General features: G+C 36.5%; 1 protein-coding gene and 3 non-coding genes across 4 annotated transcripts in view; all 4 read left to right on the plus strand.

The window, feature by feature from the left end:
* Positions 1-1,882: 1,882 nt before the first annotated feature.
* LOC144966791 (U1 spliceosomal RNA) lies at positions 1,883-2,046 on the plus strand. The gene has a single exon (XR_013644272.1). It is a non-coding gene; the product is annotated as a U1 spliceosomal RNA (small nuclear RNA).
* A 3,262-nt stretch (positions 2,047-5,308) lies between these two features.
* Positions 5,309-5,472, plus strand: LOC144966789 (U1 spliceosomal RNA). The gene has a single exon (XR_013644271.1). It is a non-coding gene; the product is annotated as a U1 spliceosomal RNA (small nuclear RNA).
* A 2,987-nt stretch (positions 5,473-8,459) lies between these two features.
* Positions 8,460-8,623, plus strand: LOC144966792 (U1 spliceosomal RNA). Its single transcript, XR_013644273.1, has one exon. It is a non-coding gene; the product is annotated as a U1 spliceosomal RNA (small nuclear RNA).
* A 5,171-nt stretch (positions 8,624-13,794) lies between these two features.
* LOC144966011 (uncharacterized) overlaps positions 13,795-14,823 on the plus strand; it is an 11,053-nt gene continuing 10,024 nt past the window's right edge. Inside the window, exon 1 of the mRNA XM_078901986.1 lies at positions 13,795-13,945. The gene's annotated coding sequence lies outside the window, so the exon portion shown is untranslated. The remainder of the gene's footprint in view (positions 13,946-14,823) is intronic.

Below are 14,823 nucleotides of genomic sequence, written 5' to 3' on the forward strand. Positions count from 1 at the left end.
ACAAAGAAAGGATGCTCATCAGATGGACTGAACTGTAAAAAACTAAATTTTAGTTCCATGTGATCCACTTCCTGAATTATAAAAGTGTTAGGAACCGGATTTACCTTTTTTGTTCTTCTCTGGTTCAGTTTTCCTCGGATCCTCGGATATCAGAGATTTCGAAGTCAGAGGAGGAATTTCCTCTTCTTCAACATTGCATTTCAACCCAGTAATTTACTGGCAGTGACAGTGAAGAGATGGTGTGGGTTGAAACAAAAATGTGCAGCTTTTCACTCTCCAGATGTTAGCTAGAGCTGGTTTGTCTATATTTCATGGCCCATAGGTTGAGGTTTCATTCTCCAGAATAAAGGAAGTCATAATATGATATCAAGTTATTGATCTGAAAATGGGAGGTGACTCAGTAAAACTGGGTGGGGTGTTTTGACCTCGCATGGTGGACACTTGCTATGTGTTCTATTCCCCCTGTATCTGTTTCTTGGGTTGCTTTCTGTCTTTGTCTAGGAATGGGATTACTTGCTTTTGTCCCTGCCCTTGCTGGAATCCTTGGCTTGGAGGGGAAACAGTCAGATATATACTTATATTTTGGCAGGTGATATTTTTCCCCCTTGTAAATCATCTTTGTTATGTTCTGTTATATTTTAGTTTTTAATATAGGGGTATAATGATTTGTAAACATTTGAGTGAATTCCTCTTACGGGATCCTTTCCTTAACACTGGAAAAACCTTAATGTTTATCTTCAATAATTACCCTGTCCCAATCTTTTCCAGGTTCAGCAGTACAGGAATTTATGCTTATTTGATGATGGGTAACTCCTCAAATAATATATGTTTATTTGTTCAAGTATCGTCTTTTGTCTTTTCTTTGCAGTTGTTCTTTTCTTTCAAGCTGAAAGCAATTTTTTTTTTTGTTGGTTATTCTGTACGACAATGGAAAAGACCATTTTCAATCAACGAATAATATCCTAAATTTAGTATCGCTAACCGTCATGCTAAGCCGTCTTTCAGTTCACGACACGGCTGTCATCAACATTCCTCACGAAAGTCGGCTTTAGGCAAGGGAAATAACTCAACATTTTCCATGTCAGATATGGATGCCTTAAACGCTCTAGTCAATATAACAACTTCAACAAAATAAGCTAACATTATGCATTCACCCCATGTCACAAACGGAGCTTGGTCAGAGTCAGACAACACAACAAAGATTTTAATATCCATGGTAATTTGGATAATAATTGATAATAATATGTGATCAATCAAACGCCACGTTTATAGTTCTCGATATATCGTTATAACTTTATCAACGTGCATTTATTTGCCAGTATTATAATCCATTTCACCATTTGCTCATTGAAATCTCAAAAAATGACACAAAATATTGTCCATTACAATAATGTTAAACTCGGCCCAATAAAGCGTTCAGATGTCAGACCTGCATAATATGTACACGTCGCTTTTTGTCTTTTACTCTATGAATATTACCAATAATTACCCTGTCTCGTTCTTCAACGAATAATATACTAAATTTACTATCGCTAACCGTCATACTAACCCGTCTTTCAGTTCACGACAGGACGGCTGTCATCTACATTCCTCACGAAAGTCGGCTTAAGGCAAGGGAAATAACTCAATCTTTACCATGTCAGATATACAGACATCTTAAACACTCTAGTCAATATAACAACAAATTCAACAAAATAAGTTAACATTATACATTCACCTTATGTCAAAAATGTAGCTGGGTCAGAAACCACAACAAAGATTTTAATATCTAGGGTAATTTGGATAAGAATTAATAATATGTGACAGTTTATGCAAATCAATCAAACGCCACGGTTATAGTTATCAGTATATCGTTATAACAAAGATGTGAAATTAGATGATCATACTTACCTGGCACGGGAGGCACCCTGATCACGAAGGGGGTCCTCCCAGGGCGAGGCCTTTCCATTGCACTCCGGTTGGGCTGACCCCTGCGATCACCCCAAATGTGGGTGACTCGAGTGCGTAATTTTTGCGTAAGGGGGACTGCGTTCGCGCTATCCCCTGTAAAAATTTAGGAAAAACAAAGAGTGAGATCTAAAGCTTGATTTCGTAGCCCCATTAGGGGAGGGCACCCGGGTCACCAAAAGGTCACCGATGCTTTAGGTTTTTTGTTTTAGGTCATCGACGACTGAGAAGTTCCCGACATCCACTTAGTTCTCGATGCTTTTCTCGTCTCGAGAATCTTGGTCATCGATGCTTCTCGTATTGAGTCCCGAGTCTCGAGACTATACTGCGCGAGCGACGCACGCGTTACTAACAATGTGTAACAACAAGATATGAAGTGAGTAGAAAAGTGCCAGAAGACAATAGAGAATAAAAAAATTTTTCGCGGCGGTGGTGGGGTTTGAACCTGCGACTTTATTGGTACGACAACTCCGCCTGGCAGGTGAGAGCGTGGCTCTACCGTGTGAGCTATCCACGAACACAAAAATATTCGTTTCAAACCCAAAGTCATTTCTAGATCCCTCTCTCACCCACTTCTTGAGATCGCCGATTCGTTCGCCACCATCGCGAAGTAATTTTGACCAGCAGTTAAGCTTAATAGCCAATATTCTCATCACAAACATATAACATAGAAACGATTGAGACATTGAGTATGCTCCGGTGTATGGGGTGAATTTTTAATTCAGAAAAGTGAGTGGAGCAGGCACTTATGTTGGTAACAACAAGATATGAAGTGAGTAGAAAAGTGCCAGAAGACAATAGAGAATAAAAAATTTTTTCGCGGCGGTGGTGGGGTTTGAACCTGCGACTTTATTGGTACGACAACTCCGCCTGGCAGGTGAGAGCGTGGCTCTACCGTGTGAGCTATCCACGAACACAAAAATATTCGTTTCAAACCCAAAGTCATTTCTAGATCCCTCTCTCACCCACTTCTTGAGATCGCCGATTCGTTCTCCACCATCGCGAAGTAATTTTGACCAGCAGTTAAGCTTAATAGCCAATATTCTCATCACAAACATATAACATAGAAACGATTGAGACATTGAGTATGCTCCGGTGTATGGGGTGAATTTTTAATTCAGAAAAGTGAGTGGAGCAGGCACTTATGTTGGTAACAACAAGATATGAAGTGAGTAGAAAAGTGCCAGAAGACAATAGAGAATAAAAAATAACAATGTGTACTATCTCATTGTTCACCCCTCTCTCATCGGCGATGATTCCAGCGAAGCTCGAGACTTTTTTGCGTCTCGATGCTTTTTTGAGTCTCGAGACTCAAAAAAGTCTCGAGCATCGCTCTAGTCATCGGTGCTTTCATTCAATACCTAGTCATTGATATTGGGTATTGACGTTATATCATATTTTAAACAGCTAACAAAACACAAACGTCGTAAATAGATCAAAATGGTTATAAGTATCAATGTTTTATTATTATACAAAGTGAATTTATTTAATGTATTTTAAGTTTTAATACAAAAAAGCCATCCAAAGCTCAGTTGAAGTGCTACTTCTCGGGAATTCCCGACTTTTCCTTGGTCATCGAGTTCGGGAAGTTTTGAGTGTTGGTGGCCGATGACTTGAGGTATCATCGAGACTTCCGCTCGACACTAAGCCCCATTAGGGTAGAGTCGGGGAAATTCGCCACTTCTCACACCCCTCTTTTTAAATGCAAATAACCCATCTTACCTATTATTGGACGGGTGTCACATCGTCACTTTGATGCTTTTTTCATCTATTGTTTTTAATCCACCAATCAGCATTTAGTACATTAATATCATGACACAATCGTGTCATTCAACGTCATCGCGTGTCTGTCGTTCTGTGCGCCTGATCCAACACCCGCCATTCCAAATTCCTACTTTCACTCGTTGTCATTTTAAGCGTTTTTTCAGCTTAGATCCTTACTCTACAACCTGTTATTTTGATATTGTATGATTTAAACATTAGTTTTGATGTTCCCATCATTCGCAATAGTTAAAAATATTTGTTTATTTTTTTAATTGAGGGTCCCAATGATATCACTGCTTTCGGGGAAATTCGCCACTAGTATCGGGGAAATTCGCCGTTCTAATTGGGGACATTTGTCGCTCTGTTTTGTCGAAATGTTAATTAAATGTTTAAAGGGAGCATTGATGATATTTTGACCGATAATTATTTAATAGATTGGTGATGCAGTGTCTAGGTAGCGTTCATAGTACATAAAATTTACATAATGAGGATAGTAATGATTATTAGTAATTTAACTGGACTTAATGAACTTTTTACTATAATGAAGCAGTTTTTTATATATTTGTAGAATAAATGGTGAGAAATTCAAAGAAAAACCAAAAATGGAAGCAAAAGATTATGAGAAAAATAGGATAGGATGGTTCAGCAAAACACAAGAAAAGATATTTTGTCATGTTTTCGCCTTCTATCATAGTATCATATCGTCCTTTATAAAACTTGCCGTTGGTCTTTGAATATTTTTAGTTTTTGGCCATTGTAAATAAATAAAATATAGTAATTACTACAAATTAAATCAAATATAAACATGAGAAAACAAAATAATATCTAAAAAGTACATAAAATTCACGATAAAAAAGTGTTAAAATCGTGCGGCGAATTTCCCCGACAGTGGTGGCGAATTTCCCCGAACTATGGCGTATTTCCCCGACGAGCATAACAACTTTTAAATGCGAAAATAAAGTATTACGAATTGAAATACTGGAACAAGTTTAATAAAATCTCATCACTGATTGGCTGATTGTCTTGATGACCAGTTTCTATTTTAAGAAAATTGACATCTTGAGACTGAAATAAGCGAAAGAAGTGGAGCGACCGCAGCGTGGCGAAGTTCCCCGACTCTACCCTAAGTTTAGACATGATCGTGAATCTTGTCAATCTCGCCAGTTAAGCCGCATTTTGATATTCAAACTTTCAAAATTTTTATTTTCAGCATTCAAAAAAGAAAAATAATATAATAGGTAGACCATATGGTGTTGAGTGAAATTCTGACTTTCGTTACTAAACCTATATATATATATATATATATATATATATATATATATATATATATATATATATGACGTCATTGCCAGCTTCCTTTATGATACCCATTTTATCGACATGCATTTATTTGTAGGAATTATAACCCATTTCATTATGGGCTCATTGCTCGAACTGAAATCTCAATATATTTTACATTGCTATAATGTTAAACTAGGCCCGATAAAGCGTTCGGATTTCAGTATTCATAATATACGACAATTTATCCAAATTAATCAAACGCCACGTTTATAAATCTCGATATATCGTTATAACAATGGTGTGAAATTAGACGATCATACTTACCTGGCACGGGAGGCACCCTGATCACGAAGGGGGTCCTCCCAGGGCGAGGCCTTTCCATTGCACTCCGGTAGGGCTGACCCCTGCGATCACCCCAAATGTGGGTGACTCGAGTGCGTAATTTTTGCGTAAGGGGGACTGCGTTCGCGCTATCCCCTGTAACAATTTAAAAACAAAGAGTGAGATGGTTATAGGAACCTAAGCAACTTCAACAAGCAAACTTCTGTTTGTCGACAAATAAAAAATTCGTTGTCGACTTGCCGCCAAATTTGTCGGACCCGACGGCGCTTCACGGCCAGCTCAGTAAAAGCTGGCAGGAGTGAGAACACGCACCCCCTTGCTATTTCCCGCCCCACAACTGCTGTCCTTGGTCCAAGTGGTTGGCAGTTGGGGAAAGGGGAGAGGTGGTGGAACTTCCGTGGCTAACCTGCTATAGATAGTATGCGCTTGGTTAAGGGAGGTATTACGAACCAACACACAAAACTATGTGTAACCTTGAACCTTTATAGTCTGGTTAATACAGTTTAGTGAGAATTACTCATAAACGCGGATGACAAAAAGCGATAACAAAGACCCGAGTGACGTCAACTTCATTCTATCTACATGGCAAATCTGTGGCGGAAAATTGTGTTTTTCTTGCTACAATGATATTAATTGCTCAATATTGTTACTTGCTATCTGATCTTATCAAAAATCAAATATCCTAGATATAGATTTATATCGGGTTTTTTTTATTTTTCATTTATACATTTGTCGACAAATCGCATCCGTTGTCGACAGCAGATCGACAAATAGGTCTTGTCGACTTGTCGATCGACAATATCATCCCAAGATGGTAAAGCTTGATTAGTGTTCTAATAGGTAGCCCCATTAAGTTAGACCCGATCGTGAAGCTTGTCAATCTCGACAGTTTAACCGAATTTTGAAATTCAAATTTTTATTTTTAGCTTTCAAAAAAGAAAAAAATATAATAGGTAGACCGTATTGGTGTTGAGTGAAATTCTGACTGTCGTTACTAAACCACACGACAAGTATACATAATATATCTATTACATATGACGTCATTGCCAGCTTCCTTCATAATACCCATTTTATCGACGAGCATTTATTTGCAGGTTTTATAACCCATTTCATTATGGGCTCATTGTTGTAACTGAAATTTCAAAAAAATGACATGATGGCTGATATGGCGGGGTTTCTTTTGTTTGTCTGTTTGGTTTTTGTTTTGTTTTGTTTTTTTGTTTTTTTCTTCTTTTTTTAAAGCATATCTTTATTTGAACAAACTGTAGAAAAAGATATAACAAAATATTAAGAATCAAAACAAAAAATAAAGACTTTGCAACAACTCAACGATTGAGAAAATCAAGGCAAAAGGCAAAAGGGGTATAAAAAAAAAACTTCTTTCATTAGCAATTCTTGTTCAAAAAGATCAACTTGTCGATGTGGCTTTCACCGAGACAGCTTCTCTTAGCAGAGATCAGTTCTCCCGTTTTTGAAAACACCCTTTCAGAAGGTACAATGGTTGCTGGAATGTTCAGTAATTTTTTGGCTTCTTGGCTCAAGCCAGGGAACAAGGCTTGGTGTTTTTTCCACCACGTTAGAGGGTTGTCTTCACCTCTTTTTACAAGGGGCATCTCGAAGTACCTTCTCATCTCTATGGTAGGTCCAGAAGGACGTTCATTAGTTTCGATTTCCGAGAGAAAGTTGACTTCTTGGAATCAGGTTGATTCCTAACTTATTCCTAGCTATTTGAAAGCCCATAATGTAATCAATAATTTTATTTTGATTACGGATAGTTTTTTAAAACTTAAATATGATTGAATTATATTCTATAAACCAATAAAATAACGTATTAAAGAGAAATTGAAAAATACCCGGGTACCCGAGGATTCTACCCGGGTACCCGAAATATTCTGCAATACCCGGGTACCCGGGTAGGACCCGGGTACCCGCACAGCCCTATTGACCCCTGCGATCACCCCAAATGTGGGTGACTCGAGTGTAAAATTTTTGCGTAAGGGGGACTGCGTTCGCGCTATCCCCTGGAACAATATAATAACAAAGAGTGAGTAGATAAAGCTTGATTGTGTTCAAATAAGCCCTTATTAACCCGATCGTGAATCTTGTCAGTCCTGCCATTTAAACCGAATTTTAATTTTCAAAATTTTTATTTTCAGCATTCAAAATAGAAAACAATATAATAGGTAGACATAGACCGTATTGGTGTTGAGTGAAATTCTGACTTTCGTTACTAAACCACATGAAATGTATGCGTAATATATCTATATATCATTGCCAGCTTCCTTTATAATGCCCACTTTATCAACGTGCATTTAATTGCCAGTATTATAACCCATTTCACCATTGGCTCATTGAAATCTCAAAAAATGACACAAAATATTGTCCATTACAATAATGTTAAACTCGGCCCAATAAAGCGTTCAGATGTCAGACCTGCATATATGTACACGTCGCTTTTTATCTTTTACTCTATGAATATTACCAATAATTACCGTCTCGTCTTTTTCCGGATTCACCATCGCAGGAATTTATGCTTATTTGATGAAGGGGAACTCCTCAAAAGATATGTCTATTTGTTAAAGCATCGTCTTTTGCTTTGTTTGTTAGTTTGTTTGTTCTTGTTTTGTTTTTGTTTTTGTTTTGTTTTTTTGTTTTGTTTTTATTTTCAGTTGTTCTTTTCTTTGAAGCTGAATGTGATATATTTGTTTGTTATTATGTATGACAATGCAAAAGTCCCATTTTCAATCAACGAATAATATACTAAATTTACTATCGCTAACCGTCATGCTAACCCGTCTATTAGTTTACGACAGGACGTCTGTCATATAAATTCCTCACGAAAGTCGGCTATAGGCAAGGGAAATAACTCAATCTTTTCCATGTCAGATATACAGACATCTTAAACACTCTAGTCAATATAACAACAAATTCAACAAAATAAGTTAACATTATACATTCTCCCCATACCAAAAATATAGCTTGGTTAGACAACACAACAAAGATTTGAATGTCGTGGGTAATTTGGATAATAAATGATAATATGTGACAATTTATGCAAATCAATCAAACGCCACGTTTATAGTTCTCGATATATCGTTATAATAATTATGTGAAATTAGACAATCATACTTACCTGGCACGGGAGGGACCCTGATCACGAAGGGGGTCCTCCCAGGGCGAGGCCTTTCCATTGCACTCCGGTTGGGCTGACCCCTGCGATCACCCCAAATGTGGGTGACTCGAGTGTAAAATTTTTGCGTAAGGGGGACTGCGTTCGCGCTATCCCCTGTAACAATTTAAAGACAGGTGAGATATGGTTAAGGTTGATAATATTGTATTGAGAATAATTCTACAACATGAATGTAGGAGCTTAACAACAATTATGGTATAAATGAAATAGAAAAAGAAACAGCTTATAAAAAGCGTGCTTTTTTAACAATTCTTTTTTTTTTAAATATAGTTAGATTTGTCAACTCCGTTTTTAAAGCAATGATCAAATAAAATAGCAAATATATATATATATATATATATATATATATATATATATATATATATATATATATATATATATATATATATATATATATATATATATATATATATATATATATAGACATGACTTACCACAAGGCCTTTGCATACTTTGTTGACTTTTTTTTTTTTTTGATTAATCATAATTTTCTAAAGTAGAAGTCATTTTAGACTTGGAAGGCATTGTATTTGTGCTAGAACTCTTACAACATCTTTCACTGATTATAAGCAGGTGATACACCAGTTCAAAAGAAAATATTAAAAATTGTAAAGATTGTTAGCCAAAGGTACAACACCAAGGTCAAGTTTTTATTTTTTTAAAAATTTATTTGTGTTTTCTTAATAAGATTAACTTTGCCTGTGTCGGCAAATATAAAATTTCAATTTGTATCGCTCTAAATGTATTTCAGTTGGATACCATGTCACAGCAAGCTTTAGCCTCCAGACTCACACTCAACTGCATAAATTCCTACGTAGAGCCACAAAAGTTTAGAGATGTAGATGTTACCCTGATGGATGCAAGTCTTTTTTTTAATGATGATTTATAGTAAATGGAAGTTTTTAGTATAAGCAATTTTCCATACAATTATATTTGCAGATAGCAGTTTGCGCCAGTCTTCAGCTTCATGGTGATTGTTAGGTACAGCGATTTGTAACGCTCATGATCATGAGGAAAATCGAGTAGGAGCTTGGCTTTTATTAATAGCAACTTTCTCAACAAAAGGGAAAATGAACTCCCACTTCACGGCTCCATTTTATATTTGCATTTATCCAATTGAGTCCATGGTAAAACAGCAAACTCAATGCAGATTATAAAAAAAAAAATTTGATAAAAGTTGAAGGGCTTCAATATTATAATATATATAATATTGAAATAATACATTTTATAGACAATTATCTTTTAATCTAATAACAGTTATGTTTTTACAAGGTTTACTCATCTTTAATTTATTTCTTGTTATTATTTTGATTCAGGTGTGTGTGTGTGTGTGTGTGTGTGTGTCCGTGTGTGTGTGTGTTTGTTTGTTTGTGTAAGCGTGTTTCTCTCCTGGTGAATACATTTGTTTTCCCCTAAATCAAAGCTCTGTGTATCTTAGAAACTCTGAGTGTGTGTGCTGTCTCATCTCGGTTACCCTGGTGATTGACTCTTGAATCTACAAATTTCTAGTTCCCTTTATCGTACTTTTTCTTAGATGTCTGTACACAAGAGAGCTGTAAATACTGATGAACTTTTCCCCCTCAATGTACACACTCTTTCCCCTTTGAGGTGTTATCAACTAAAAATTTAAAATTTTGAGTCCCTGGCCTCAGTCTTATTGATCTTTTTTTTAATATATGGTCGATCATTGGAGATGGATTTTCACAATGATTGTAATGCAAGTCTTTTTTTTTTCATCATTAGCTCAAATAATTAAAGTATATTGTTGAACAAATTTAAATTTGTGGTTTTATTTCTTTTCATAAAAATTAATATAGATAATATTCTATACATGTGTTTATGCCTTTAATGTAAGTAATATTAACTGGATGGGATCATCTGACCTCCCATGGTGGGAAGGAGGTCACTTGTGTCTTTTATTACCCCATATCTGTTTTCCTTTTCTTTGTTGCTCTCTATCTTTGTTCAAGATTAAGATTGCTAGTATTATTTCCTGGTCCCAAGGGGATCCTTAGCTTGGAGGGATACAGTCAAATGTATCGTACCTTTTTTTTTTGAGGTGGTATTTTTTCCCTTGTAAATCATCTCTGTATTACCATTGTATTCTACTATCATTATTCGTTTTGAGTATTGTATATTGTATATTGTACTTTGTAAACATTTGAGTGGAATCTTCATAGCGGGATCCTTTGGTCCAACCTTGATTGGACTTTAAGGTGATGTCAAAATAGACACTTCGATGGATTGATCATGGAATCTTCTCTCACATATTTAACCACATATCTGGACTACTCACTTTATGTCTTATATGAGAATTATGTCTAGTGGCATGAATTTAAAATGCATCGCCGAAATGAGAGTGGTATGTTGGATTAAGTTGGGGTTTGTTGTTTTTTTTTTGTTTGTTTGTTTTTTTGTGGTTTTTTTTTTTGGGGGGGGGGGGGGGGTTGATTTTGATTTTGATACTTTTGATACCACAACCATCCCTATATCCAATTTCAAAAGTTCGAGCATATAAAAAGAATTGCCTATTTAGCCATATCCCGAAGTAGTCCGATGGGCGATGTTCAGAAGACAAGGCTTCAAAAAGTTGCTAGCTGACACACATAATTCATCAACTCAACACTCTACCACAAAGACGATAATAAACTCAACTTTTCAGGGGTCTATTTCAATGAAACATCATCTTTAACTGCAACAAAATTCTCCAGAGAGCCAAAATTCACAAATTTCCAAAGGAGGTTAAATTATCCAAAATTAACAACTTTCATTAATTCATATGAAACTTCAATTTTGTGACAGATAAACAAATGAATCATCGTTTAAAAGGCCATTATCTTGTGTACTCCGATTCGAATTCCGACTTGGGGGGGGGGGGGGGGGGGCGCAAAATTGAATCTTTGGAAGAAAAGCTTTCTTCTTTAGTTCTCTCACCGTCATCAAGTGTAAATTGAATGACTGGCACGTAACATTCAATATTATATTATATGCGCCGTGCCTCGTTATATATGTTCGGTAGTGCTGTCGGCTTGGGACCTCTTGTAAAACGCTTTGAGCATACTTAGTGCATATTGTGCGGCTATGTGGTATTGTGGTATGCCACTCGCTTACGGATCGGAAGGTCCTGGGTTCGAGCCTCGCTCGGCGCAGAGGTGAGTCCTTGGAAAAGGCTCTTTACTCACATTCTCTCACCATATCCATGTGTAAAATGAGTACATGGCCATCAACAGCGTTGTATCTGTCGAAAAAAATTGTAATATCGCTTAACAGGCGACAGGTCTCGTTCTACATGTTGCTGTTGGTCATGGACCCTTTGTAAAGTGATTTGAGCACGTTTAGTGTATATTACGCGATATAAAAGCGATTTGAGATGCAATTGCATAGAAAGTGCTAAACTAAATGTACATCATCATCATCATCATCATCATCATCATCATCATCATCATTGTGGCCTGATTAACCTCAAGCTAAAATCATCCTACCTGATGAAAATACCCGTATTTCTTTTTTTAGCTCTCCGACGTAGAATCTCTCTTGTTTAAATCTACAGATTATATCTTTTAACAAACCATCAAAGGATAGAAACAAAATTAATCACCCAAAAACTCTGTTTTAGTTCGTTTGCTGGAGATTGAATTTGTATGTAAAGTGCCTCAGTTATGGGCACAACGTTAAAGTTTGTCATTAGTGTCACTCGTTCTGTCATTGACTAGTATTACTATTGCTTAGCATTTTTACGAAATACGCAGTTGTGAATTGTTATCCGGATTTCGTATGACGTATTTTTATGTTCAGTTATGAGATCAAAACACGTTTCATTCATTATCTAGATGTTGTAATAACGTGCAAACCGCATCCTTCGAACTTTGAACTTATAGTTTTGTCAACATAAGAACAGATAAGTCAAGATTTACAATTTTAAAAGTCAAATAAATAGTAATATTCTGAGGTTGCCTGAAGTGGTATGGAATCTATGGGTCAATTCTACCATAATCTCCATGAACTGAATTCAATTAATGTGAGCTTCATGGTGCTCACCTCTAGATTTATTTAAAGTTTAACAATTGATGTAATTTGTTTTATGACCTCTAAAACTATACAATTTTGCAAAATTCTTTTAACATAGACTTGTAAATTGCAGAAAAAAACTCAAATAAAAAGAAAATTGTTAAGATAAAAAATATAAAAACAATTAGCTCTAGCTAAAGATATTAACGTTACATGGTAAAGTTCCCAGCTCCCATTATTACAGAGTTCTAGTTTGATTTATTCAATGATAAAAGTCACTATCTATTTTTTGATCAGAGTAATAATTGCTTGATGTCAAATATAAATACAGTTAGTTTGTGACAAACAAATTAATGAGAGTCACTAATGTCAATTTTCTTTAAATTTATTGCTATATTTTTATTTTGGAAGTCGCAATATGTCGCCATTTCCACGAAGACAGCTAACAAAAAATTAGGTCTTGAATTGATGTCTTTCCAAAGTACGACAGTCAACTGGTTAAAATGGGTCACACATTTTCAAGAAAACCTCTATCTAGTACAAATAAGAAACAACTAATTGTACTAATAGGTGTTTTAACTGTGGTTTTGCTGTGATCTATACTCTGAAAGCTTGGTTTTGAAACTTTCATGTTGTGTGTAACTATGTACTTTGGCAGTATGTTTCGATCGGATTGTGTAGTGTCTGGTTATAAGAATTCTTATAGTTGTCTAAATTTTTTGTTTCTTGTCGAATGGTCAGTGTATAAAAGTAAATTAAATAAAACTCCCTATATTCCTACCAAAGGGTAAATAAATTGACTTTAAGGCTTTTTCCAAAGGAAGACTGGCATAACTCAGGCGTCACCTGCAGTGCAGCGCCGCAAAGCAAGCTAGAGTGAGTTGGTCGAACAGAGCTCCTTTCCGATACGAAGCAAAGGTCTTTCAGTCAGCACAGCAAGTTGTAGATAATAATTATGTGAAGAATACCAGGCGTTGTATCGTGGCTGGCCTTGCAGTGGCGACTATTAGAGCTTTTTTTCATCACATTAGTCAATGTGAGCTACCGTTCCACAACGGTATTATGTCGGGATGTTTTAGGAACTAAAATGGATTTTTCTTTTTGCTAAGAAAAAAAAAATAGAATGATATTTGGGTTACATGTATTATTCATGAAAATAAATACAGCTTATTACAGTGAGAAAAACGAAAATTCATATCTTTGGACATCTTATCTTAAAAATCCATTCTTGGCAAATGGATCAACCAGACATAATACCGCTTTGAATCGATGAGTCCCAAATGTGTTGAACAAACTGTGACAAGGTATTTTATCAATGTGGGGCAGTATTGCTATCGATAGGAAAGTCACATGACCAGCTTGAAAGACTATTACGTGTTAAATTCATTGTAACAATCACCATTGATGCTGAAGGTAAGAAAAGACATTTCATTTACATTATCTTATTGACGTTTGTTAGGAATTTTAGTCACATCTGCTTATATTCGTGTGTGTATGTGTGTGTGTGTGTGGGGGGGGGGGGGGGATTAGACTTGATTTTGTTTGGGTTAACACCTCACGGTGAGAGGCAGCCACATTTTTCGGGATGACCAGGATCCTATTCTGTACCCCCTCTAATGTCTAGTTCATATATGGCTCTACGTGTGTGCTAGTATACGGCCATCCCCCACTTTGGCTGGTCGGCGAAACTATGTGGACGAAATTAAAACGAAGAAAGTTTCTCCTCCAAAGTATACACATCCGTCGGCGGAAAAGACGGAAGATCCACGAATCAGGACAACGACTTGAAAGGCAAGAGATGGAAGAGGAGTCGTTTTATGCCAGGGGCGCACCAGAGACTGAAATGATAAGCGGCCATAGTCGTCTGAAAGGCAATGGCAAATCACCGACGTATTCCTTTGCCACAAAACCTGCACATGAAGATGACAAATAAAAGAATAAGAGAACCCGACCGAGCTGGGGCCACCAGAGCCGCCAGGGCCAAATTTCCTGGGGATGGAAGAATCTAGACAGGTAGGACGTCAGGAGATGACGAACGGAAAAGCAGAAAAAAAGGGAAAAGTAGAGAATGGGGATAGAAAACTAGAAACAAAAACACAATGGGTCATATGGAATATCTGAACATTACTAGAACAAGGAAAACTCCATTTGCTTACGAAAGAACTCGAATATTAAGGCATCAATATCACAGGACCGTGTGAATGCCGATGGAAGGGCAGTGGACATTTCAACTGTGAAGAACATCTTGTCGTATACAGTGGGGGAAACAAGTGACAGGCAGGAGTTGTTAA

Source organism: Berghia stephanieae, chromosome 2 (assembly GCF_034508935.2).
Source record: "Berghia stephanieae isolate SIO BIC M18660-M18661 chromosome 2, UCSD_Bste_1.3, whole genome shotgun sequence".
NCBI lineage: Eukaryota > Metazoa > Mollusca > Gastropoda > Nudibranchia > Aeolidiidae > Berghia > Berghia stephanieae.